At 42.5% G+C, this 24,540-nt stretch overlaps 1 protein-coding gene across 1 annotated transcript in view; it reads left to right on the top strand.

Annotated features, from left to right (window-relative positions):
- The first annotated feature begins 20,192 nt into the window (after positions 1 to 20,192).
- LOC136875613 (uncharacterized) overlaps positions 20,193 to 24,540 on the top strand; it is a 312,390-nt gene continuing 308,042 nt past the window's right edge. The window contains exon 1 of the mRNA XM_067149147.2: positions 20,193 to 20,225. The gene's annotated coding sequence lies outside the window, so the exon portion shown is untranslated. The remainder of the gene's footprint in view (positions 20,226 to 24,540) is intronic.

The raw sequence follows: 24,540 nt of genomic DNA, 5'->3' as shown, positions 1-24,540 counted from the left end.
GTCGCGGGCACGCTTGCATTCACAGAATTACAAAAATAACGTTACGTTATTCGAAATATTTAGGTGACCTCAGTGCTTTTGAGATTCAAAGAATAAACCTACCCTGATGGTCCTACTCGGTATACAATCCTTTCTCACTGTCCTCTCAGGCTCATTCCGGCATACGCTGGGTATTTTCTCCAACTCTTGTCCTTCACCTGGTTTCTTTTCAATGACGCTAATTTTGGCGATACTGTCGCTAAATTCAAAGCTACGCTTACACCAGCAATTTAGATACTTGCACAGAGTAACTAGCTCTGCAAATTGCAAGTATAAATTTAACGGCATTCTCATGCGATTTAGAGAGAACTAAAATAGAATGAATGAGTGAGTGAATGAATGAATGAATGAATGAATGAATGAATGAATGAATGAATGAATGAATGAATGAATGAATGAATGAATGAATAGAATATTCTTCTCTCCCAGTCACGGATGACCACCAACTGGGGAGAGAATATTCATATTGTAATTATAATTAATATATGCAGTTCGTTTTTTATAATAATGTTCCGTGCCAGCCCTGTCGTAGCCCCACGCGGGGCCGTCTGCCCTTCCAGGGTATACCGAAAAGAGTATGTTGTGAGGGTCAGCAGTCCTGAGTTCAAACCTGTCTGTACGCAGCTGCTGTGCTGGGTGACTGACTTGTGAGCGAAAGAGAAAGTAAGGCGAGCCTGTCAATAATGATTATAGGAGCATATCCAACAGTCATATCAAGGTGAAGATGTATATCATTTGGTTATGGAACAAGAAGAGGCTGTTGATGCTGATGAAATGGGAGACCCAATTTTGAGGTCAGAGTTTGACAGAGCTGTGAGCGACCTAAATAGGAACAAGGCACCTGGAACTGATGTTACTCCCTCTGAATTACTGACTGCCTTAGGAGAAACCAGCATGGCAAGGCTATTCCATGTAGTGTGTGAGATGTATGAGACAGGAGAAGTCCCATCCGATTTTCGGCAGAATGTTGTTATACCTATTCCCAAGAAAGCCGGTGCTGACAGGTGTGAAAACTACCGCACCATTAGTTTAGTATCTCATGCCTGCAAAATTTTAACACGTATTATTTACAGAAGAATGGAAAACAAGTTGAAGCTGAGTTGGGAGAAGATCAATTTGGCTTCAGAAGAAATGTAGGAACACGTGAAGCAATCCTGACTTTACGTCTGATCTTAGAGGATAGAATCAAGAAGGATAAGCCCACGTACATGGCATTCGTAGATCTAGAAAAGACATTCCATAATGTTGATTGGACCATGCTATTTAAGATTCTGAAGGTGATTGGGATCAGATACCGAGAACGAAGAATTATCTACAATCTGTATAAAAATTATCTGCAGTGATAAGAATCGAGGGCTTTGAAAAAGAAGCAGCAATCCAGAATGTTTACATAGAACAGGCAGTAAAGGAAATCAAAGAGGAATTTGGAAAGGGAATCACAATCGAAGGAGAGGAAATCAAAACCTTGAGATTTGCCAATGATATCGTTATTTTATCTGAGACTGCAGAAGATCTCGAGAAGCTGCTGAACGCTATGGACGAAGTCTTGGATAAGGAGTACAAGATGGAAATAAATAAGTCCAAAACAAAAGCAATGGAGTGCAGTCGAACGAAGGCAGGTGATGCAGGAAATATTAAATTAAGAAATGAAGTCTTAAAGGAAGTAGATGAATATTGTTACTTGGGTAGTAAAATAACTAACGATGGCAGAAGTAAGGAGGACATAAAATGCAGATTAGCACAAGCAAGGAAGAGCTTTCTTAAGAAAATAAATTTTCTCACGTCAAACATTGATATAGGAATTAGAAAGAGGTTTTTGAAGACTTTCGTGTGGGGCGTGGTATTGTATGGAAGTGAAACATGGACGATAACTAGCTCAGAAAGAAAGAGAATAGATGCTTTTGAAATGTGGTGTTACAGAAGAATGCTGAAGGTGAGACGATAGATCGAATCACAAATGAAGAGATACTGAATCGAATTGGCGAGAGGAGATCGATTTGGCTAAATTTGACGAGAAGAAGAGATAGAATGATAGGACACATCTTAAGACACCCAGGACTTGTTCAGTTGGTTTTTGAAGGAAGTGTAGGTGGTACGAACTGTAGGGGTAGACCAAGGTATGAATATGACAAACAGATTATAGCAGATGTAGGATGCAGTAGTTACGTAGAAATGAAAAGGTTAGCACAGGATAGGGTGGCACGGAGGGCTGCATCAAACCAATCTAAGGACTGATGACTTAAACAAACAACAACAACCGTTGTCCGGCTTCATGGCTAAATGGTTAGCGTTCTGGCCTTTAGTCACAGGGGTCCCGAGTTCGATTCCCGGCAGGGTCGAGAATTTTAACCATAATTGGTTAATTTCTGGCACGGCGGCTGGGTATGTGTGTCGTCTTCATCATCATTTCATTCTCATCAAGACGCACAGGTCGCCTACAAGCGTCAAATCAAAAGACCTGCATCTGACGACCCGAACTTGTCCTCGGACACTCTCGGTACTAAAAGCCATACGCCATTTCTTTTCATAGCCTTCTCAGCTAATACCAACGAGCCGGATCGTTTGCCGAGTGAAGAAACCAGAGACTTGTAAACAGGCATCAGTTAATGAATGTGAGTGTGATCACTCATGGTCGAATAGAATTGTGTGTGTATAAGTATGTGTGAATTTACTGGGTCATCCTGATATAAATTAGAGCGATAAAATTTGCGGTGTTGTTTCCGTATCAATAGCCTACGCAATATTAAAGATCATCCATTCCACGAATGGACTGGCATCCAACCCCATCATCAGCTGTTTGTCCCAACATTTTGATGAAAATTGGAAATAATCTCATGGAACAGTCGCAGAACTTGCTTTAAGGTTTCCCAAGTTGACAGAAGAAGCTTTGTCCCATAAGTTCCCAAATTTTCCTTCTTCACCGAGCTCGATAGCTGCAGTCGCTTAAGTGCGGCCAGTATCCAGTAATCGGGAGATAGTACGTTCGAGCACCACTTTCGGTAGCCCTGAAGATGGTTTTCCGTGGTTTCCCATTTTCACACCAGGCAAATGCTGGGGCTGTACCTTAATTAAGGCCACGGCCGCTTCTTTCCAATTCCTAGGCCTTTCCTATCCCATCGTCGCCATAAAACATATGTGTATCGGTGCAACGTAAAGCAAATAGAAAAAAAAATGCCTTCCTACCTAACCTGCAGTACATCAGCTGAACGACGAGGTACCGAGTCGTGAAGAGAAGATATTCGGAAAAGAGAACAACAAATACTGGGTACTAAAAACAAGATTTAATTCGTGATTTTAATGATCTTCTGAATCCTTTCTATTCAAAGTTAAATCCCTGCAATTGGCAGTGTAAGATAGGCAGTGAATGTTTTAGGTTTTAGGTTTTATCTTCTTAATGTTGATTTACCGTACTTCACGTACCAGACGTCTCAGAAGTGCTATATGTATCAGGTTATGTATCACACAGTGTTTGCAGGTTACTGAATTCTGAATTTTGTATTGGTATGTTTAGGGAAGGAAAGGGTTGGAATTGTTGATTTATATTTTGATCATTTACAGCGAGGACTGTCAGTGACCAGTAATTTAGATTTATATGTTTTATTTATGTATATCTATATTTAAAAGCATTATTAACTCAGAACAGTCGGCGAGATTATTTTTTGGAAACTAGGTTACCAGTGGAGCATTCTTGTTAGGCTATCACTACAACGTTAGAGAACAATTTTATCTATAGCGATACTGACGAATGCATCTGTGGACAAAAAGTGAAGGGATTGATATCCAAACCGGTCAGTAAATTTGGGAGAATAATACTGAACAACTTTTCTGACCGCGTATGCAACGGAAATTAACAAAACTGCAAGAAAAGGAAATGTCAGGTCCTAGGATGTTAAGGTAAAGTGTAATTATTGACTCAAGTGGAATTGACGGCAAGTCTATTCTACAGTTTGTCTATTTCTAGTGATACTTATGTTTTTTTTTTTAAATTTCGTAATGCATTGCATATTCGGTGACATTTCGCCAGTGAACCGGTCGTGTTTATCCTTGTCCCTACCTTCCCACCGAGAACACGTCAGCCTAATGTTTGATAGCAGTGCGACGTTGCGCAGTTTGACTTCACGGCTTGCAGTTGAAGAGGGCGTTGATCAAGCCCTTCTGGTGTCCCTCAAAACTGAGTTAAAAGCTATATGCAAGGTTGATTAGATATTTCAAAGGAAGAGAACTGAAGCAGAGAAAGCAGTGGAGGATGTCTTTCTACTCTTCAAATCTGTACTGAAAAAATTGTTCCCAGACAGCTAGAAAAGCAGAAGTATGTATATACACCTCCCATACCTTGACTTCGAGAGGTATGTGATGCATACTTCAGGTACTGGTATTAAATTAGGATATACTTTTGAATGAATGGCGCAAACTCTGTAACCTGATGAATGCAACGATTTTCATGAAAGACACAAGACGTTCTTAACTAAAGTGTGCAAGGAATCACAGAAAAGATTACCAGAAAATATAGTAACTTTACAGACGATGGCAGTGCTACATACTTCTATAGTAACATCTCAGAAGAAAACTGAAATACACTGACTGACAGCGACAATGCAACACCAACGGGGAGTGGTTCGAAAGGGATGAAAGTTGGGGAAAAACAGAGACGGCACGGACGAATAATTGATGTTTATTTCAAACCGATATGCAGGTTACACAATGCGCACGGCATCGACTCAGTAGGATGTAGGACCACCGCGAGCGGCGATGCACGCAGAAACACGTCGAGGTACAGAGTCAATAAGAGTGCGGATGGTGTCCTGAGGGATGGTTCTCCATTCTCTGTCAACCATTTGCCACAGTTGGTCGTCCGTACGAGGCTGGGGCAGAGTTTGCAAACGGCGTCCAATGAGATCCCACACGTGTTCGATTGGTGAGAGATCCGGAGAGTACGCTGGCCACGGAAGCATCTGTACACCTCGTAGAGCCTGTTGGGAGATGCGAGCAGTGTGTGGGCCGGCATTATCCTGCTGAAACACAGCATTGGGCAGCCCCTGAAGGTACGGGAGTGCCACCGGCCGCAGCACATGCTGCACGTAGCGGTGGGCATTTAACGTGCCTTGAATACGCACTAGAGGTGACGTGGAATCATACGCAATAGCGCCCCAAACCATGATGCCGCGTTGTCTAGCGGTAGGGCGCTCCACAGTTACTGCCGGATTTGACCTTTCTCCACGCCGACGCCACACTCGTCTGCGGTGACTGTCACTGACAGAACAGAAGCGTGACTCATCGGAGAACACGACGTTCCGCCATTCCCTCATCCAAGTCGCTCTAGCCCGGCACCATGCCAGGCGTGCACGTCTATGCTGTGGAGTCAATGGTAGTCTTCTGAGCGGACGCCGGGAGTGCAGGCCTCCTTCAACCAATCGACGGAAAATTGTTCTGGTCGATATTGGAACAGCCAGGGTGTCTTGCACATGCTGAAGAATGGCGGTTGACGTGGCGTGCGGGGCTGCCACCGCTTGGCGGCGGATGCACCGATCCTCGCGTGCTGACGTCACTCGGGCTGCGCCTGGACCCCTCGCACGTGCCACATGTCCCTGCGCCAACCATCTTCGCCACAGGCGCTGCACCGTGGACACATCCCTATGGGTATCGGCTGCGATTTGACGAAGCGACCAACCTGCCCTTCTCAGCCCGATCACCATACCCCTCGTAAAGTCGTCTGTCTTCTGGAAATGCCTCCGTTGACGGCGGCCTGGCATTCTTAGGTATACACGTGTCCTGTAGCACACGACAACACGTTCTACAATGACTGTCGGCTGAGAAATCACGGTACGAAGTGGGCCATTCGCCAACGCCGTGTCCCATTTATCGTTCGCTACGTGCGCAGCACAGCGGCGCATTTCACATCATGAGCATACCTCCGTGATGTCAGTCTACCCTGCAATTGGCATAAAGTTCTGACCACTCCTTCTTGGTGTTGCATTTGCTCTGTCAGTCAGTGTACTTCAACTTGTCTCAAATTTCGGTGGTCTTAAATTGGCAGGGAATATATAGTTGATATGATATACAGCTGGAAATGATTGTTTCTGTAATACTGGTAACTTTATAGTTAGGCTGCGAACGTTACCAGTATCAAATGATACATTGGAGCTAGCATTTTCAGTATTTTCGATTATAAAAAATAAATAACGAATAGGTTATCTTTGGAACTAATAAATCCTTTACTAGCAACTAGATATCATTTAATCAGGGAAAACAAATTATGAAAACGGTCTTTGTATCCATGTATCATCGCAAAAACGTTGAACTAAGTGCAGAACATGTGGAGGTGCTGGAAGATCTCAGCAAATTTTAAGACTTCTGTAGCATCATTCAACATAAATGGAGGAAAAACAAACTTGTGAGAAGTTTTCTCATAAACAGTAGTTGTATGGTCTCTAACATGGCCAGACTACAGACTACACTTCGAGTGCTGACGCAGCATACCAAGTGACCGTGACGTCGCGACCACGTGCTCTTGTTTGTAAACAAAGCCACGTGCTTTTTTGACAGCTGTCATCTTGACGGACCCTAACCTCACTTTTAAGGACAATAGAGCATCGCTAACCTCGCTGCCGCCATCATTACGATGCTAAACCTCATTACTGCCACCTTACGCACGTCGTAGCGCAGAATTTAAAAATCCATATGCATTTTAACACCTCACAGCTGCCATCTTTAACCACGTGGGCGCGGAATTTTAAACAGCAGAACATCGCAAACTTCAGTGCTGGCATCTTGACGGGGCTAAACCTCACTGTTGCTACCTTAGGCATGTGGTAGCGGGCAATTTAAAATCAACGTGCTTTTTAACAAAATTATGTTACTATGAAGGTTGTAGAGTCGTAGCCGTAGTTAAGGTATATCCCAGCGTTTGCTTCGAAAACCGAGTGTAGGAGAGCATATCTTAAAAGCTGTAAAGATAGCAGCTTCCTCCTCCTCCTCCTCCTCTCACAGGGCAGGGCGTACCTTAAACAGATGTAAAGATAGCAGCTTCCTCCTCCTCCTCCTCCTCCTCCTCCTCCTCCTCCTCTTCCTCTGACAGGGCATAGTTCCTCCTCCTCCTTCTCCTTCATATTAGACGCAGTTTTACAGATAGATAGGCAGTTGTTATTTTTCCGGTGTGGTTATTTTCCGGTTGCAGTGTAAAAATATACATCATATCTAACTGTAAAACATCTATTATGTTTATGTGTGATCTTTGTAGTGTGAGTTTTTTAAGACTTGACAATCTTGAACGACATAAAGCTGTAAAGCATAACTTCGAAATATATGCATGCAAACAATGTACTGCTATATTCAACGGATGTGATAATCTCACACGACGTGTAAATTCTAAGCACATTTGTTTAAAGAAGCGTGATCGAAACGATATAACATCGTCACAGCTTACTACACTTCTGTTACCAATCTCATACCCCCAGATAAAGAGGAGATGCATAAGGGAAAAAAAACAAGAGCACAACGTTTCTTTTCCGTCGGAGCTTTATCATTCTACTTTATTTTCTAACCCAGCAACATGTTCTGTAGCTGTGAAAACATCTCAAGAAGAGAAGCAAGATGAATCAGTAGAAGAAAAAGAAGAAGATTTAACCGCTTTTCATTCAAACTGTGTTAAGTTTTTATCTGCTGATAACATTGCAGAAGCACATACCGCATCAAAAAAAGTTCTTCCCTTTTTTACACATCAAATGTCTACACGTATTAGCAAAACTCTGTTACCCTATGCACAAGTAAGATACTGTAAAGACGTTAACTTACTCGTTGAAGGATTACAACTCCTAAGAGCTTATCAAGAAGCTGGATACACAGTGTATGTACGACAGATTCAAGAAATAGAAGATGAATTACGCCGTAAGCATATTATTGCGTAACATAGTCCCTTCCCGACACTACTTTTTTAAATGTAACAGCTGTTAAGATAACAGCTTCCTCCTCCTCCTCCTCCTCCTCCTCTTCTTCCGAACGGACATAGCCGTGTTACTTCTCCTCCGCCTCACAGGTCACCTACGTTCCTCCTCCTCCTCCCCCTCGCAGTTACTAAGGTTGACTCAATCCCTCCTCCTGCGGAATAGTCCTTTATCATCAACATTAGTGTGTGCTTCGACATCGTACGCTATGGAACAGAACAACAAACAAAACTGTAAATGTGCATGCTGTTTGCATGCTCATACACAACATCTTATTTATCTCACACGAGTAAGTGAGGCTATTAAGATGTTCTATAAACATAGAACCTCGATGCCAAAACATCTTATTCAATACTTACCGCCAGGATTTTTATCTACGTACGCTGCCCCTTACATACATGATTTTTGGGACATCCTTCCTCTACACAGTAAGATGTCAATCGATGTAGTTTTATGAAGAACCTGTCAGCGTCATTACAAGCATCGAGGGGGAAATGGTGATGATGATTGAGATGGACCAAATCCGAGGATTGAACACTGTACACGGTGTATGGATGAACTTTTTCCAGTACCTGATGACGATGATTCAGAAAAGGAATAAACCACATGAATAACAACAAGGTAAGAAGTGCATTATCTTCTTAGTAAAGTACAACATACCTTTATAATATATTTCTAAATGTTTTTGGTTAATTAGAATGTTGCAGGAGGCATTTCGGAAGCATGCTACCTCTTCACACAACGTTGTTAAGAAGCATAGCAACTGTGTCAGCAGCAACACGAACACTGTTGTAGCACATTGTAAATAAATATTTGATTGCATTCTAAATGTTGTACTTATTGCATTCCTTGCACCTACTCTAAAGGCTTGAGAAAACGAACAAGTCTAAACATGCACAACTATAATGACGTCATCGCTGCAGGTTAATAGCACGTGCTCACTCTTGCCTTCGCGATGCATGTTTAAACTTGTTCAATAGAGATATACGTTGACAGAGGAGAAGGACATAACAGCCTATGTATAGCCGCCATCTTGTGCAGTAGCCTCTAAGTTAGCTTTCTTCAAAACAGCAGCCGCCATCTTGTGCAGTAGCCTCTAAGCTAGCTTTCTCGATAAGAGCCTGTGTATAGCAGATGAGCAACTGCAAAATGACGTCGATAATGTTGTGAGATGGACAGTAGGCAATAGTATGATAAACGGGGATAAAAGTCAGGTTGTGAGTTTCACAAATAGGAAAAGTCCTCTCACTTTTAATTACTGCGTTGATGGGGTGAAAGTTCCCTTTGGGGATCATTGTAAATACCTAGGTATTAATATAAGGAAAAAACTTCATTGGGGTAATCACATAAATATGATTGTAAATAAAGAGTACAGATCTCTGCACATGGTTATGAGAGTATTTAAGGGTTGTAGTAAGGATGTAAAGGAGAGAGCATATTTGTCTCTGGTGAGACCCCAACTAGAGTATGGTTCCAGTGTATGGGACCCTTACCAGGATTACTTGATTCAGGAACTGGAAAAAATCCAAAGAAAAGCAGCTCGATTTGTTCTGGACGATTTCCGACAAGAGAGTAGCGTTACAAAAATGTTGCAAAGTTTGGGCTGGGAAGATTTGGGAGAAAGGAGACGAGCTGCTCGACTAAGTAGTATCTTCCGAGCTGTCAGTGGAGAGATGGCTTGGGAGGACATCAGTAGACGAATAAATTTGGATGGTGTCTTTAAAAGTAGGAAAGATCACAATATGAAGATAAAGTTGGAATTCAAGAGGACAAACTGGGGCAAATATTCGTTTATAGGAAGGGGAGTTAGGGATTGGAATAACTTACCAAGGGAGATGTTCAACAAATTTCCAATTTCTTTGCAATCATTTAAGAAAAGGCTAGCAAAACAACAGATAGGGAATCTGCCACCTGGGCGACTACCCTAAATGTAGATCAGTAGTGATTGATTGATAGCCTCCATCTTGTGCAATCGCCCATAACAGTCATCTCTAACAGCATCTTGGTTTATAAATCTAAGATAATAGTGTATTGAGAAGGGTAGCTCGGTAAGTATGTTGAGAAGGGCAGCTTGCTATAAGATCGTAGTAAGTTGTAAAGGACAGCTTGCTTGCTTGCGGCGTGGCTAAGTCCCGCGCTATAAAGTTTACTTCCGTCATGATAGCAGTAAGCCATGTGCATGTAGTTAAAGATAGTGGCTGACAGCTGTCAAACAGCATGTGGAATTTTTTAAAATGCCCACCATTACATGCCTAAGGATAAGGTTTAGTGCTGTAAAGATGGCAGTGCGGTGCGTTATTGTTTAACGATGGCGGATGACAGCTGTCCCAAAAGCACATGGAAATTTTCAAATTGCCCGCCACCACGTGCTTAAGGTAGGAGCCGTAACGATAGCAGCACGGTGCTCTGTTGATTAAGGATTGTAGCTGTCAGCTGCCAAAAAGCACGTGGCTTTGTTTACAAACAAGAGCACGTGGAATTTCAAATTGCCCGCCACCACGTGCCTAAGGTAGTAGCCGTAAGGTTTAGTGCCGTAAAGATAGCAGCACGGTGCTCTGTTGATTATAGATAGCCGCTGTCAGCGCCATCTTGAGCAATTAGATAGCCGACAAGCATAAGCGTCCCTAGGGCGTCTCATAAGAGCGTATGTAGAGCAGCCATCTTGCGTAAGCGCCCTTAAGCTCTCATAAGATTCTATGTATAGCCGCCATCTTGCGCAAGCGCCCCTAGAGTGTTATAAGTGCCCATGTATAGCCGCCATCTTATGCAATTAAATAGCCGCCATCTTGCTTGATGATGATGATGATGCTTGTTGTTTAAAGGGGCCTAACACCGAGGTCATCGGACCATCCACCCCGCCCCCACCATCTTGCGCAAGCGCCCTTAAGCCATCCCATTAGAGCCCATGTATAGCAGCCATCTTGCGCAAGCGCCCCTAGGGAGTCTCATAAGAGTCTATGTATAGCAGCCATCTTGCGCAAGCGCCCCTAGGGAGTCTCATAAGAGCCTATGTATAGCAGCCATCTTGCGCAAGCACCCCTAGGCCGTCCCATAAGGAGCTGTGTGTAGCCGCCATCTTGCGCAAGCGCCCCTAGGGTGTCCCATAAGAACCTATGTATAGCAGCCATCTTACGCAAGCGCCCATAGGTTGTCCCATAAGAAACCATGTCTAGCCGCCATCTTGCGCAAGCGTCCCTAGGGCATCTCGTAAGAGTCTATGTATAGCAGCCATCTTGCGCAAGCGCACCTAGGCCGTCCCATAAGGAGTTGTGTATAGCAGCCATCTTGCAGCCACCATCTTGCGCAAGCGCCCCTAAGCCGCCTCATAAGGCGCTGTGTATAGCCGCCATCTTGTGCAATTAGCGTCGGGAAGAGCATCCGGCCATAAAACTGAGGTTAGGCTTCTCCATGAGGTTAGGCTTGCTGTCTTGCGCGTAAAAAGTAAGGTTAAGCTCCACCAAGATAGCGGATGTAGGCTCGCTCTCTTAGGCGTCAGAAAGGGCATCCGGCTGTAAAACTGAGGTTAGGCCCCTCCATGAGGTTAGGCTAGCTTTCTTACGCGTTAAAAGTTAGGTTAAGCCCCTCCAAGATGGCGGATGTGCGGTTAGGCTCGCTCTCTTAGCCAGCGCAATCAATGCGGTGGAGGCCCCTGCGGAGGGACTTGCGGTGGCGGTGGCGCTGGAGGCCTCTCCCGAGAGCCGGAAGTTGAGGTGGCGCTCGAACTCGTAACTTATACTACTCACTTCCTTGCATAAAACTACTTTATTGTTGGTAGTTACGTCTATTCCTTAACAACACTACGCTACACAAGTTCTCACATTGGTTATTCTCTTCACCACCACACAGCTTCAATCAATCAATCAATCAATCAATCAATCAATCAATCAATCAATCAATCAATCAATCAATCAATCAATCAATCAATCAATCAATCAATCAATCAATCAATCAATCAATCAATCAATCACTACTGAACTGCATTTAGGGCAGTCACCCAGGTGACAGATTCCCTATCTGTTTTTCCTTAGCCTTTTCTTAAATGATTGCAAAGAAATTGGAAATTTATTGAACATCTCCCTTGGTAAGTTATTCCAATCCCTAACTCCCCTTCCTATAAACGAATATTTGCCCCAATTTGTCCTCTTGAATTCCAACTTTATCTTCATATTGTGATCATTCCTACTTAAGACACCACTCAAACTTATTCGTCTACTGATGTCCTCCCAAGCCATCTCTCCACTGACAGCTCGGAACATACCACTTAGTCGAGCAGCTCGTCTCCTTTCTCTCAAGTCTTCCCAGCCCAAACTTTGCAACATTTTTGTAATGCTACTTTTTTGTCGGAAATCACCCAGAACAAATCAAGCTGCTTTTCTTTGGATTCTTTCCAGTTCTTGAATCAAGTAATCTTGGTGAGGGCCCCATACACTGAAACCATACACTAGTTGGGGGTTTTACCAGAGACTTAGGCCTATATGCTCTCTCCTTTGCAGCCTTACTACAAACCCTAAATACCCTCATAACCATGTGCAGAGATCTGTACCCTTTATTTACAATAATATTTATGTGATTACCCCCATGAAGATCTTTCCTTATATTAAGACCTAGGTACTTACAATGATCCCCAAAAGGAACTTCCACCCCACCAACGCAGTAATTAAAACTGAGATGACTTTTCCAATTTGTGAAATTCACAACCTGACTTTTAACCCCGTTTATCAGCATACCATTGCCTACTGTCCATCTCACAATATTATCGAGGTCATTTTTCAGTTGCTCGCAATCTTGTAACTTATTTATTATTCTGTACGGAATGACATCATCTGCAAAAATCCTTATCTCCGATTCCACTTCTTTACACATATCATGATTTTGTATATAAGAATACATAAAGGTGCAATGATACTGCTTTGAGGATTTCCCCTCTTAATTATTACAGGGACAGATAAAGCTTCGTCTACTATACTTCTCTGAGTTCTATTTATTCTTATTCTGTAAAGGACAGGTATCAACATTCCACACACACTGATTATTCATTTTGCCATCACAAGGCAAGACTGACTACTCTGTCACTCAAGTCTATTCTGAAAAGTACAGATATCAACCAATTCCTCAGTTCACTGTAACACTAACCCACAGTCTACATTATCTTATTGCATTGTCTCTCACTGTCTGACTGTCTCACGAACTGACTTCGCGGCCTGTCAGCTTGATATACAGGTGTAACTAAATATGTGGGAAAACTCCGGGGATTCGATAGGGTACCTGACAAGAAGCAGAACATGTCCTGTAAACATATGGTTGTTTGCTTTCGTTTCCGTGTTACAGGCATTGTTTGTGGTGTACATAACACAGACCACTTCACTATGCATGTTGGTCATTTGTGTTGATAAAGTGTAATTTTACTACTTACAATTCTCTATAGAAGGTGCTCAAAATGGCTACCATGAGCTGTAATGCAGGCGTCTATGCGCCGCATCATTGACGTCTCACGCGTTTCCATATTCCAGACGTCTGTTGTATCTGCTGACACACTCGCTATATTTGCTGACGCAGCATTTCCACGTTATGCATAGTCGCGGCATACACAGTGGCCTTCAGGTGGCCCCATAAGTAGTAATGGATTGAGATCGGGAGAACGAGCGGGCCACGTTGTCGGTGTATGATGTAAAATTGCTCTAGCAGCATTAAATCCAATGGAACGTCTTCCAACAAACCATGTAAATCATTTGTTAAAATGGCGCAGTATGACGTTCCTGTCAATGTTCCCGGTAAAATTAAAGGACCAATTAATGTGTCACCTATTATTCCAGTCCAAAGGTGGTGGTGGTGATTACTGTTTTAAGAGGAAGTGCAAGTGGGCAACCATCCTCTATTAACACTAATCAGAGAGAAAAAAGGAAGGGATCCGACACTTCCAAAATGAAGATATCGGCCAAAGACAGACAAGGGCCACAAAGGGCGTGACAATTAAAGACTCCCTAGCCCTCGATACCTAGTAGCGTCGGGGTCGAAAAAGATCAAGAGTTGACAAAGGGAGGTCAGACAGGATAGATGAAAGTGAGGAGCCTGACACAAGTAAGTAGAAGCAATGCCAGGACTCAGCTAAGGGCCCCGTAGTCGCCAAACCACGCTCCCAAGTGGGGAGCCTGACACAAGTAAGTGGAAACAAAGCCAGGACTCAGCTAAGGACCCCGTAGTCGCCAAATCACGCTCCAAAGTTCAGAGACTCTGGGCCTCTCTTAGTCGCCTCTTACGACAGGCAGGGGATACCGTGGGTGTTGTTATTCTACCGCCCCCACCCACAGGGGGATTCCAGCCCAAACATTAATACTGAACTGTTGATGATGTCTGGTTTGCACAACTTCTTTGGGATTTTAATACGCCCAGACATGCGTATTGTGAAAGTTCTGCACTCCATTTCTGGTAAATTTCGCTTCATCGGTAAACAGAATAACAGAGTGGAAATGTTGCTCATGAGCACACATCTGCCGTAACCAAGTACAAAATGCTGCTCTAGGTGGAACGCTAGCTGTACTAAGACCTTGGTCACTTTGAAAGTGTTATGGATAAAGGAGCTGTTCTCGTAGAATTCTCCCCACTGTCATATGACTCACAACCACCCTTGCCACTAATTCTCTGGTGTTGTTCCTGCTATTTTCCTCAATATGGTTGAGAACTCGTTCCTCTGTGTCAGGTGTTCTTGTGCTCCTAGGTCATCAATTATCAGCAACACGTCTGCTAAACGAACCTTGATCTGAAAATGTCTATTAGGAACGTGTTCCGCAAACAAACGCCGTGCTTCATTTGCATCGCACTGAGCCCATCCATACAGACGGTGCATGTCTGCCATTTCCTGATTCCAGTACCCCATTGTATCACGACTTGTACTGTACATGCACTGAATGAAATGAAATGACGTATGGCTTTTTTTTTTTTTTTTTTTTTTTTTTTGTTAGGGGCTTTACGTCGCACCGACACGGATAGGTCTTATGGCGACCGTATGGCTTTTAGTGCCGGGAGTGCCCGAGGACAAGTTCGGCTCGCCAGGTGCAGGTCTTTAGAATTGAATCCCGTAGGCAACCTGCGCGCCGTGATGAGGATGAAATGATGATGAAGACGACACATACACCCAGCTCCCGTGCCAGCGAAATCAACCAATTAAGGTTAAAATTCCCGACCCTGCCGGGAATCGAACCCGGGACCCCTGTGACCAAAGGCCAGCACGCTAACCATTTAGCCATGGAGCCGGACCATGCACTGAATAACAACTGACAATACGTATCACTCCACTTTTGCTGTACGTGAATTCAATAACAACTGACAGCACGTATCACTCCACTGTAGCTTATGACCTGTTTGGAAGTGTTTACTTTGCTAAGCAACTGACATCGCGTGGCTTTGAATGCAAAACAAATGCTTACAGACTTGAATTGGGACGAAACGTGCAAGTGGCGCGTGTGCCCTACACAAATGACCAACCTGCATAGTGATGTGGTCTGTGTTATGTACACCACAAATAATGCCTGTAACACGGAAACGAAAGCAAATAAATCATATGTTTACAGTGCATGTTCTTTTTGTTGTCATGTCCTCTATCGAATCCCCGGAGCTTTCCCACATATTTAGTTACACGCTGTATATCTATTTTCGAAATACCGAGGAACTGTACTCTGCAGGATGCTATTTAATAGTAAATAATTGTATTGTTTTTTCTTCCTACCAACTACTTTTTACAGTTTTCGGATACGCCAAGATGCTGGAATTTTGTCCCACAGGAAATCTTTTACGGACCAGTAAATCTATCGACACAAGGGTATGTATTTGAGCACCTTCGAATACCACTGGACTGAGAGAGGATCGAATCTGCCAGCTTGGGCTCAGAAAGCCAGCTCTCCACCGTCTGAGTCACTCAGTCAGACAGGATACTGATTATCGCATTTCACTGTTTCATCAGTTCCTACAAGAAAATTAGGCCTACTGTACAAGGAATTCTACTAATCATCACAAACTGTGCACTTCACTAAATAATTTATTTGAAAAAATCCTTTGTGTTCTTCTACGGTTTGTTAAATTGTATACCGGTACCGCACATATAGACGGTATAATTAATGCAATTCATTTATCTTATGTAATCTATTAGGGCCTAATAGTAACACACTCACTGTAAGCGGACGAACCTGCATGGATGGCGCTTCAACTATGGCCTTGGCACCAGTAGCGGCGATTGGAGCTTAAAAGTGCGGGGGCAAAGTAAATAAATAAATAAATAAATAAATAAATAAATAAATAAATACAGACAACAAATAGTACCCGGGTTTGTGGGATATAGCGGACTGGGGGAGAGGTGGGGGCAGGGGGTGGTGCGTATATACATCAAAACTAAAATAAAGACTGCAAAATGGTTACGTTTTTAATGCTCTCTCAGCGATTTTCGACAGAGAGGTAAAGACAGACAGTTTCGGAGACGCCGAGATGCTGGAATTTTGTCCCACAGGAAATCTTTTACGGACCAGTAAATCTATCGACACAAGGGTATGCATTTGGTAATAGTCTAATAGTTCACTGAGATTTTAATTCAGTACTGTACTGTACAATAAACTTTCACCAAAGGAACAATATTTCACATTTTTACAATTAAAAAGAAATACGGCGTGTTTATACAATTAAAATCATTTAGTAATTGACTACACAACGGAGAAACCTGCTGTGTTGTCAAGGCTGCTAAGCTGCTTCACAAGCTACTGCCTTGGCCTCTACTGCTGACAATGCTCAACTCCTGATCAGTGGAGATGGTAGCCTAAGGTTTAGTAAATGAAAGTCCGGCTTTGTGGCTAAAGGGATAGATCGTTTGCCTTTGGTCCGATGGTCACGGTTCAGTTTTCAGAATCAACGCCCTCATACTGTTAATTCCCCTGGGTTGGGGACTGGGTGTTTATGACGTCTTCGCCATTCATTTTATCCCCATTAGGTCAACGTCAACACCAACGAGCTAGAATAACATAGAGGGGCTGTATACCTGACATTAGCGCTCCCTGCTTGAAGCAAGTTGATAAGGGGCAGCCATGTTAACGGTTGTCAAAACAAAGCGAATTGGCGCGAGAGCATATGTTGAGGTGACAGGGAGATCGTGCATGCCAATTTAATTCCCTAAGTTTTAAGAAGTGAAAAGATAGATTCTCGCTTTCAAGAATGCCAGCCGTAAGCTCAGAGTATGGTTGTACTAATCGGAGTAATAAAACCAAGGATATGTCGTACTTTAAGTAAGTATTACTGAATTATAGCCGAGATTCCTTTTTGTAATATCTGTTTGTAATTAAATCCATTTTATTGTTTACTTAGCGAAAGTACGGATAGCCACGGTAATTATTTGTCGAATTTTGTTTCAGATTTCGTTTAAAGAACAAGGAATTAACTGAACAATGCGTTGTGAGGGCGAAAAGAGATAAATGGTATCCCACTCAATTCAGTTGCTTATGCTCTGTACATTTTCAGCCCTATTTAATTTTCATTCACATTTACAAATAAAGGAAATGGAACACCCACCACCAAGAAAAAGTAACCACAAAAAATCACTTATTTCGTTCAAACGTACACCAAGTATGATAAATACAGCATTTTACTGCTATTTTTGAAATGTATACAGACTTTATTGTAGATGTCTGTTGCCTTGGTTTTTAAAACTGTGCCACACTTCATAATGGACAACTTTCAAGCTAGTAATCTCAGTATGATATGGTAATGGGAGAAACATGATATCCCCGCTATATCATAATAAATAATTACACTAAACGATTATTGTGGTAAAGTATTCATGGGCCGCCTCTGTGGTGCACTGGTTAGCGTGAGCAGCTGCCACCCCTGGAAGCCCGGGTTCGATTCCCAGCTCCGCCACGAAATTTGAAAAGGGGCACGAGGGCTGTAACGGGATTCTATCAGCCTGGGGAGGTCAGCTGAGTAGAAGTGGGTTCCGACTCCCACCTCAGCCATCCTCGATGAGATTTTCTGTGGTTTCCCACTTCTCCTCCAGGCAAATGCCGGGATGGTACCTAACTTAAGGCCACGGCCGCTTCCTTCTCCTCCCACAAGGCCCCTGTTCAGCATAGCAGGTGCAGCCCTCCCTCACAGTTGTATCCCCCGACCCAATGTCTCACGCTCCAGAACACTGTCCTTGAGGTGGTAGAGGTGGGATCCGTCGCCGAGTCCGTGGGAAAAACCAATCCGGGAGGGTAAACAGATTAAGAAAGGAACACAGTACTCATGAGGATGCAATAATTTTAAAAATATTAACAGAATGAGGTTGTAACCTATTATAGGTCCCTATGATTTTAAGGTTTCCTGTCATAAATATTTATGTCCATCGTTTTTATTCTAATTTATGCTTAACCACAACAGCCAAGCAGGGTAACGCTCTTGTTCCGATTTCGAGGCCTATTCGTATGTCACTGTGCGATGATTTCGAACTACCCTACAATCAACTGATCGTGATGTTGGCCTCGTGCCGCAATATGATGAAGTGGCGGTATTCGCTTTCATGCTTCAAGCTTTCGGCAACGGACTTTAATTCTCCCCCAGCGATTCTAAAATGCGCATTTTCTACACTTTTCGTCATTTAAAGGCCATGCTCCCTTGCTTGTGTGAGAACAAGAAACATGGCGGACGTTCGGTGCCATGCCCCATTATTATTATTATTATTATTATTATTATTATTTTTACAGCGGTCGTGCCCATCGTTCACTGGGTAATTAGCTTCCTGGGGAGATCATTGGTGGTGTCCGACCCATGATCACGTGTTTTCCAACCAACAAAAGAAAACACTAAACCTGAAGGATGGCATTTGTTTTTATTTGGTAGATCTGCTAAAATGAAAACTATATTGCTCCTGTCACAGCAGCCCTACAGCCTCTTCCTGTAAGGATGTAGAAGTAAACGGGAGTGAAATACCCGCACTCTCTTATCTAGGCTATATCATTAATAAGTCAGAAGTATGAGGTGAGGAAGTACCGTATATACGATGAGTAACGCAGGGCTGGTAGCAGACCGGGCGAATTGGCCGTACGGTTAGAGGCGCGCGGCTGTGAGCTTGCATCTGGAAGATAGTGGGTTCGAATCATGCTGTCGGCAGCCGTAAAGATGGTTTCCCGTGGTTTTCCATTTTCACACCAGGCAAATGCTGGGGCTGTACCTTAATCAAGGCCACGGCCGCTTCCTTCCAACTCCTAGGCCTTTCCTATCCCATCGTCGCCATAAGACCTAGCAAAAAGTAGTGCTGATCTCTTGTTTATTAAAGAAAATAAAGGAAAGAATTAGCTGATAAGAAAACACAACGAGAATTCAAGGAGGTCGCAATCTTCCGGGAGGCACCTTTCTTGTTCCCAATAATAATAATATTAATAATAATAATAATAATAATAATAATAATAATAATAATAATAATTTGAGGATTCTAGCCTCATTATTTGGGATTTTAGAAGTTACCTAGGGGTGGGGTGGGGGATTTGGTCTTAGGCGTTGGCAACACTGCCGTAGAGAGTTAGGGCATTCTGACTGATTGTAATTAATGAGTTGATAATTTTCAAAATTGATTATTTGATGGAAGCTATTTTCTAATCACAGAATTTTTTTAAAAAAATAACATACTGTTTACATTGTGTTCATTGATATTAGACAGAAAAAATCTGCCCCCTTTTCGCATGGTCGGTAAGGTAAATCACGTGAACAATGTGTACGGTGGCTGCTGAATCCCCTATTTCAGTCTGTATAAAATATTCTGTTTCTTTTATATGTCAAGCAGACCCGAAGAAACCCGTAATATTGTCGGGTAAACTTCTTACTTCTTACTTTCAGCGCCAGTTACCGTACTCCACTTGTCCGTCGTTCTTGACCAGCGTAATAAGGGGATATAATATGATGTTGAGCTTTGATGTCCAGTACCTACCGTACATCTTGTCAAGGTTACACATTATAGAATATTGTTCGTCCAGTACTGTCGTGCAGTACAGTACCGTACTTCAGCTTCGTAATCGTTGTGTTCCAGATGTGCTGCTAGCATTGTGTCATGACGATGACCTGCGACAATCTGCTTGATAAGTGTACTGTAATTGTGATTTACTGTGTATCTATTCTTTCTTAGATACGGTCTATCTGACGGCTGTTTGTTTCAAGCACTGGTTTCAAGTGTACCGTACCCTATATTTTATGGACCGCACAAATCAACATTTGAACCGTGTTGTAGAAAGAGTACCGGTAAGCGAAATGGTTTAAGTCGTTGAAGCAGTGGTGTTACTGAACTATAACTCGCTGTGGTCATTGTAAAAATGAACTTATATAACTTGTGCAGATAAGAAAATAGATAACTTTTGAGATATCTATCTCACTCTTAATTCCTTTCGGGGTAAAATCTAACCTCTTCATATCCGTTGTAAGGTTGACGCGAATATATTTATATAGACTTAGTTTTCCCTATTTTTTCCTTTCACACTGTCTGCTTAGTTAATTAGTAATGCTATTTTTTGTTCGTCCCACTAACTACGTTAGACGGTTTTCGGAGACACAGAGCCGCTGGAAGTTTGTCCCGCAGGAGTTGTTTTACGTGCCAGTAAAACATACCGACACGAGGTTGATGTACTTGAACACCTTCAGATTCCACCGGACCGAGCCAGGATCGAACCTGCCATGTTAGGGTCAGGAGGCCAGAGCCTCAACCATCTGAGCCACTCTGTCCAACCCTGTTTGGTTCATTAAAGGTTGTAATTTAGATGAAGGTCAAACATTATTTTCTTTTAGATTTTCCGTCACAATTAAACTTTTAAATAATAATAACGTTATTTTTTTATGTTCCACTAACTACTTTTTCGGTTTCCGGTGATGCCGAGGTGCCAGAATTTTGTCTCGCAGTTATTTTTCTTCTTCTTCTTCTTCGTTTTGCCTCATGACTGAGGCGTCGTGACTATCATAATATTCAGCCATCTAGCCAATGAACCATACTCCGCCATTCTTCCCTATCTAAAGCTTTCAGTGTGGTTACTCTGAGAGAACTCTGTAGGGGGCCGTTCACCATGTCAGTCCATCGTGTTGGTACTCGTCCTCATTTTCTGGTTCCCTGAACTTTGCCCTCAACAACAGTGGCGGCGCGTGACTTTCGTCACTGGGGGCTCAACAGAAGGAAAAATCCCCCCTCATTATCTTCCCTCCCCCCTGTCACCTGTGCCATGACTAAGTTCAGAGAATGGGCATAACGGTGCACGTAATGTGCATGCCTAAAATCTTCCCTGATGGGAACTTGCACCCTGAGTGGTGACCACTCATTACATTTGCTCCATCGTAATCTTGTGAAATCAACTTATCTCTATTATCCACAACTTTCCTCAAAGAAAATTTTAAACACTCTGCTATTGTCTTAGCATCATGACTAGAGGGTAGAGGAAACTCCAGAATCTTTCAACTGGCTTACCGTTGGGAAGAATGATAACAAATTGTGCTGTAGTTGATATATCGGTGGTCTCATCTGCGATTACCGAAATGAAGTGCGCTGTGGTGATTTCTTTTTTTTCCTCACGACAGATTTCATACATGAACGAAAGCAAATCATTCTGAATGCCTTTCGAGGTGCCTTTGAAAACAGTAGCTTTGGACAGATGGTCTCTCAATGCAACGTCAATTTCAGAACTAAAATTGACGAGGCCTCGAAATATGCCAGGATTCGATGATTCACTTGTTTCGTCATGCCCACGCAATGCCATCTCAAACGCGCCACAGAACTTTACACAGCACATAACGAATTTTCCGTACTTAGTCGTTATCTCTTTCCACAGACTGCCTGTAAGCACAGTCAAATTACTGACTGTTATCGTGTCTTCCCAGTTCATAGTGTGGACATTTTTGCTTTAAATTGTTAATACTCATGTACATCTGAAACAGTGTTATCTGCTTTCAGTATTATTTGAGGAGCTAGTCCTTTTTTGGGGATGGTTTTCTAGTTGTTCTTCCCCATTAAAGCAATAATCATTACCACACCATTAGTCCTCTTTATATGATCATTCAAGCATGTGAAAACAGATTATGATCTGTAAACAGTGATCTCCCACCCTCTGTTTTCATACCATCTAAAGAATTCTCATCCAGCCTCTGACTCATTTCTCCAGACAATTTCCTCGAATCAGTTTTTGGTGATTAACAGCAATCTGAGCAGTGTCAGGTGGATTCATATTAATACAGCCTTTGCTTAACAGATGTGTCCATTGAGTGTCATTTCTAATATAGGGCTGTGTTGCATGCTGACAAGCTTTTTGCAACAGAAGCATGATGTTTACAATTTCTGCCCTTTCATTGAAAATCCCAAGAGGCTCGATTACTTGTCCCTTCTTTTCTTTTCAGTTCGCAAGGTAGGCCATGCTTTTTGAGACCATTGGTCTGGCACAAGTTAATTTATGATCCTTTGCTAAGTTCCTGGTGAGAGGCTCTTATACCAATCATCACAAAATAAAAATAAGTTCTAACCACCAACTATTTTACATGAGCTGGAGAATCAGAAACACAGCAAAGCCCCTCTGGCTGCACACCAATATATACTACCGTACCATATTTTAAGTCTAGAAACAACAGGTATCTGCAACTCGAAAAGATTTTACCATATTTTTCAATCATCATCAATCACCACTGTTATACATTTAGGGCAGTCACCCAGGTGGCAGATTCCTTATTGCTGGATTGTCGTGATATTGGTCTGAATGAACACTTGCCATGAAAGAGTTCCAAATTTATGTCAGCAGTCAAATATTTGGATGGAAGTTACCCATTTAAAAAAGTCCCTTATAGGGGCTAATTTATAAAATTTTCTTTGGTTCTCTGGGATCTCATGTTGTCAAACCAGAGCCATCTGAGAAGAAAAAGAAATTTGTTAATTCCCATACCGATCTAGAAAGCCAAGAATAATGGTCAAGAGGTTTCATTGTGCTAAACACGACACCTCATCATCTGCAGGCCTTCGGGCTGAGCAGCGGATGCTTGGTAGGCCATAGCCCTTCAGGGCTGTTGCACCATAGGGTTTGGCTTGGTTTTTTTAAAATTCCCATAGGGGAAGGGAAAATTCAGTTCTACTCTTGTCGTAGTTCTATTTTCTCATGTCACATTGTTCAAATTATGCTAGTTTCAAACAAGCCCAACTCTAGTACCTATGTGCTAATGAATGAATAACGCACCACAAAGGGCTATCGTGTAGTGAATGGCGGGAGGCCTTGAAATTGACAGCAAATGTGGTAGCTGATCACACGATTCTCACAGAACCCCAGACAATAACCATTGCCAATGCTATAGGAACTCTAGTGCATGTCTTGGGATCTGTCCTCATGGAGGACTCTTGTGCAGTACCAGACACCACTAAATTGCCATTGCTCAAAGCCTGCAAGAATGCAGGTACACTGTGCAGGAAGAGGTACAGGGTCTGTCAGTCAGCGGAAGCTCCTGGCAGATCGGTATGATTGCCTTCAGTCGCCTTCAACAAAACTTCAAATGCTGTATGCAGACACATTCTACCCATAGGTATGATGGGACAGCTTGCAGTGTAGACCATGACCTGTAAGTGAGGGGATATTAGTGGGTGACATCTTGGCTGGTGCGACAATGAAATATGAAAGTTTGTGAATACTAGATGAACAAAGAATGTGTCCTATTTTCACACACTTGACCTGATATGAAACATATTAGATTTTAAATGTTTTTCATTCACTGATAGCAGGTGATATCTGCCTCTGTTTGTCACTTCATTAGGCTGCATTAATCCTCAAGTTTGCTTCTTCAGACATTGGCCATCATCAGCAGTTTTGGATCCAAGGTAATTAAATTTTGTTATTTGCCCTCAGTTGTTATGATTTGTTGTGGTTTTGATACTGTATATTTGGTTTTCTTTTTATTGAGTTGCATCCTATATTGCACCAATCAATAATTCCATTCTTGGGTTTTTTGTTGGGGATCAAATGGTTTCTGGGGTATTTTGATAATCATACGAATCCATTTGTCCAGAATGTGTTTGAATATCTTAATCATATGCAGTGGGAGGTAATTAGAACATTCACCAGGATTGGTATTCTTTTTGAAAGTGGATACAGTGATGGTCTGTTGCCAATTAGTCAGCATTCATCTCTCCTTAGTAATTTTGTTGAACATAATGTTAAGTAGCCTGCTGCATACCATCTTTGAGAGCACCACAGATCTGCCACAAAGTGTTTTCAAAGCACTCCTGACTCTGATGATGTTGAGTTTACTGATGGATTCTTCAGCACTGATGTTTGGGGTTGGCGGGTGGGAGAATTTGTCAGTTGAGATGCTTCTGAAGTAGATTTTACATCATGCTGCCTGTTTTGTTGATGCCATAAAAATGTTGGGTGTCTTAATTTGACAAGTTGGTAGATTATGCATTCACTTGAGTAATATTAGATCATCATCATCCAGCAACCAAGTGGATTTGTGACAAATTGCAGTACAATCAATGCATTCCATGCTGCATGGCTCTTAAATGAGAAACATCCTGAGAAGGACAAGCTGCTTCATCTTGCATTTTTAG

This window comes from Anabrus simplex, chromosome 6, assembly GCF_040414725.1.
Source record: "Anabrus simplex isolate iqAnaSimp1 chromosome 6, ASM4041472v1, whole genome shotgun sequence".
In the NCBI taxonomy this organism is placed as follows: domain Eukaryota; kingdom Metazoa; phylum Arthropoda; class Insecta; order Orthoptera; family Tettigoniidae; genus Anabrus; species Anabrus simplex.
This window is presented reverse-complemented; position numbering and strand designations above follow the sequence as displayed.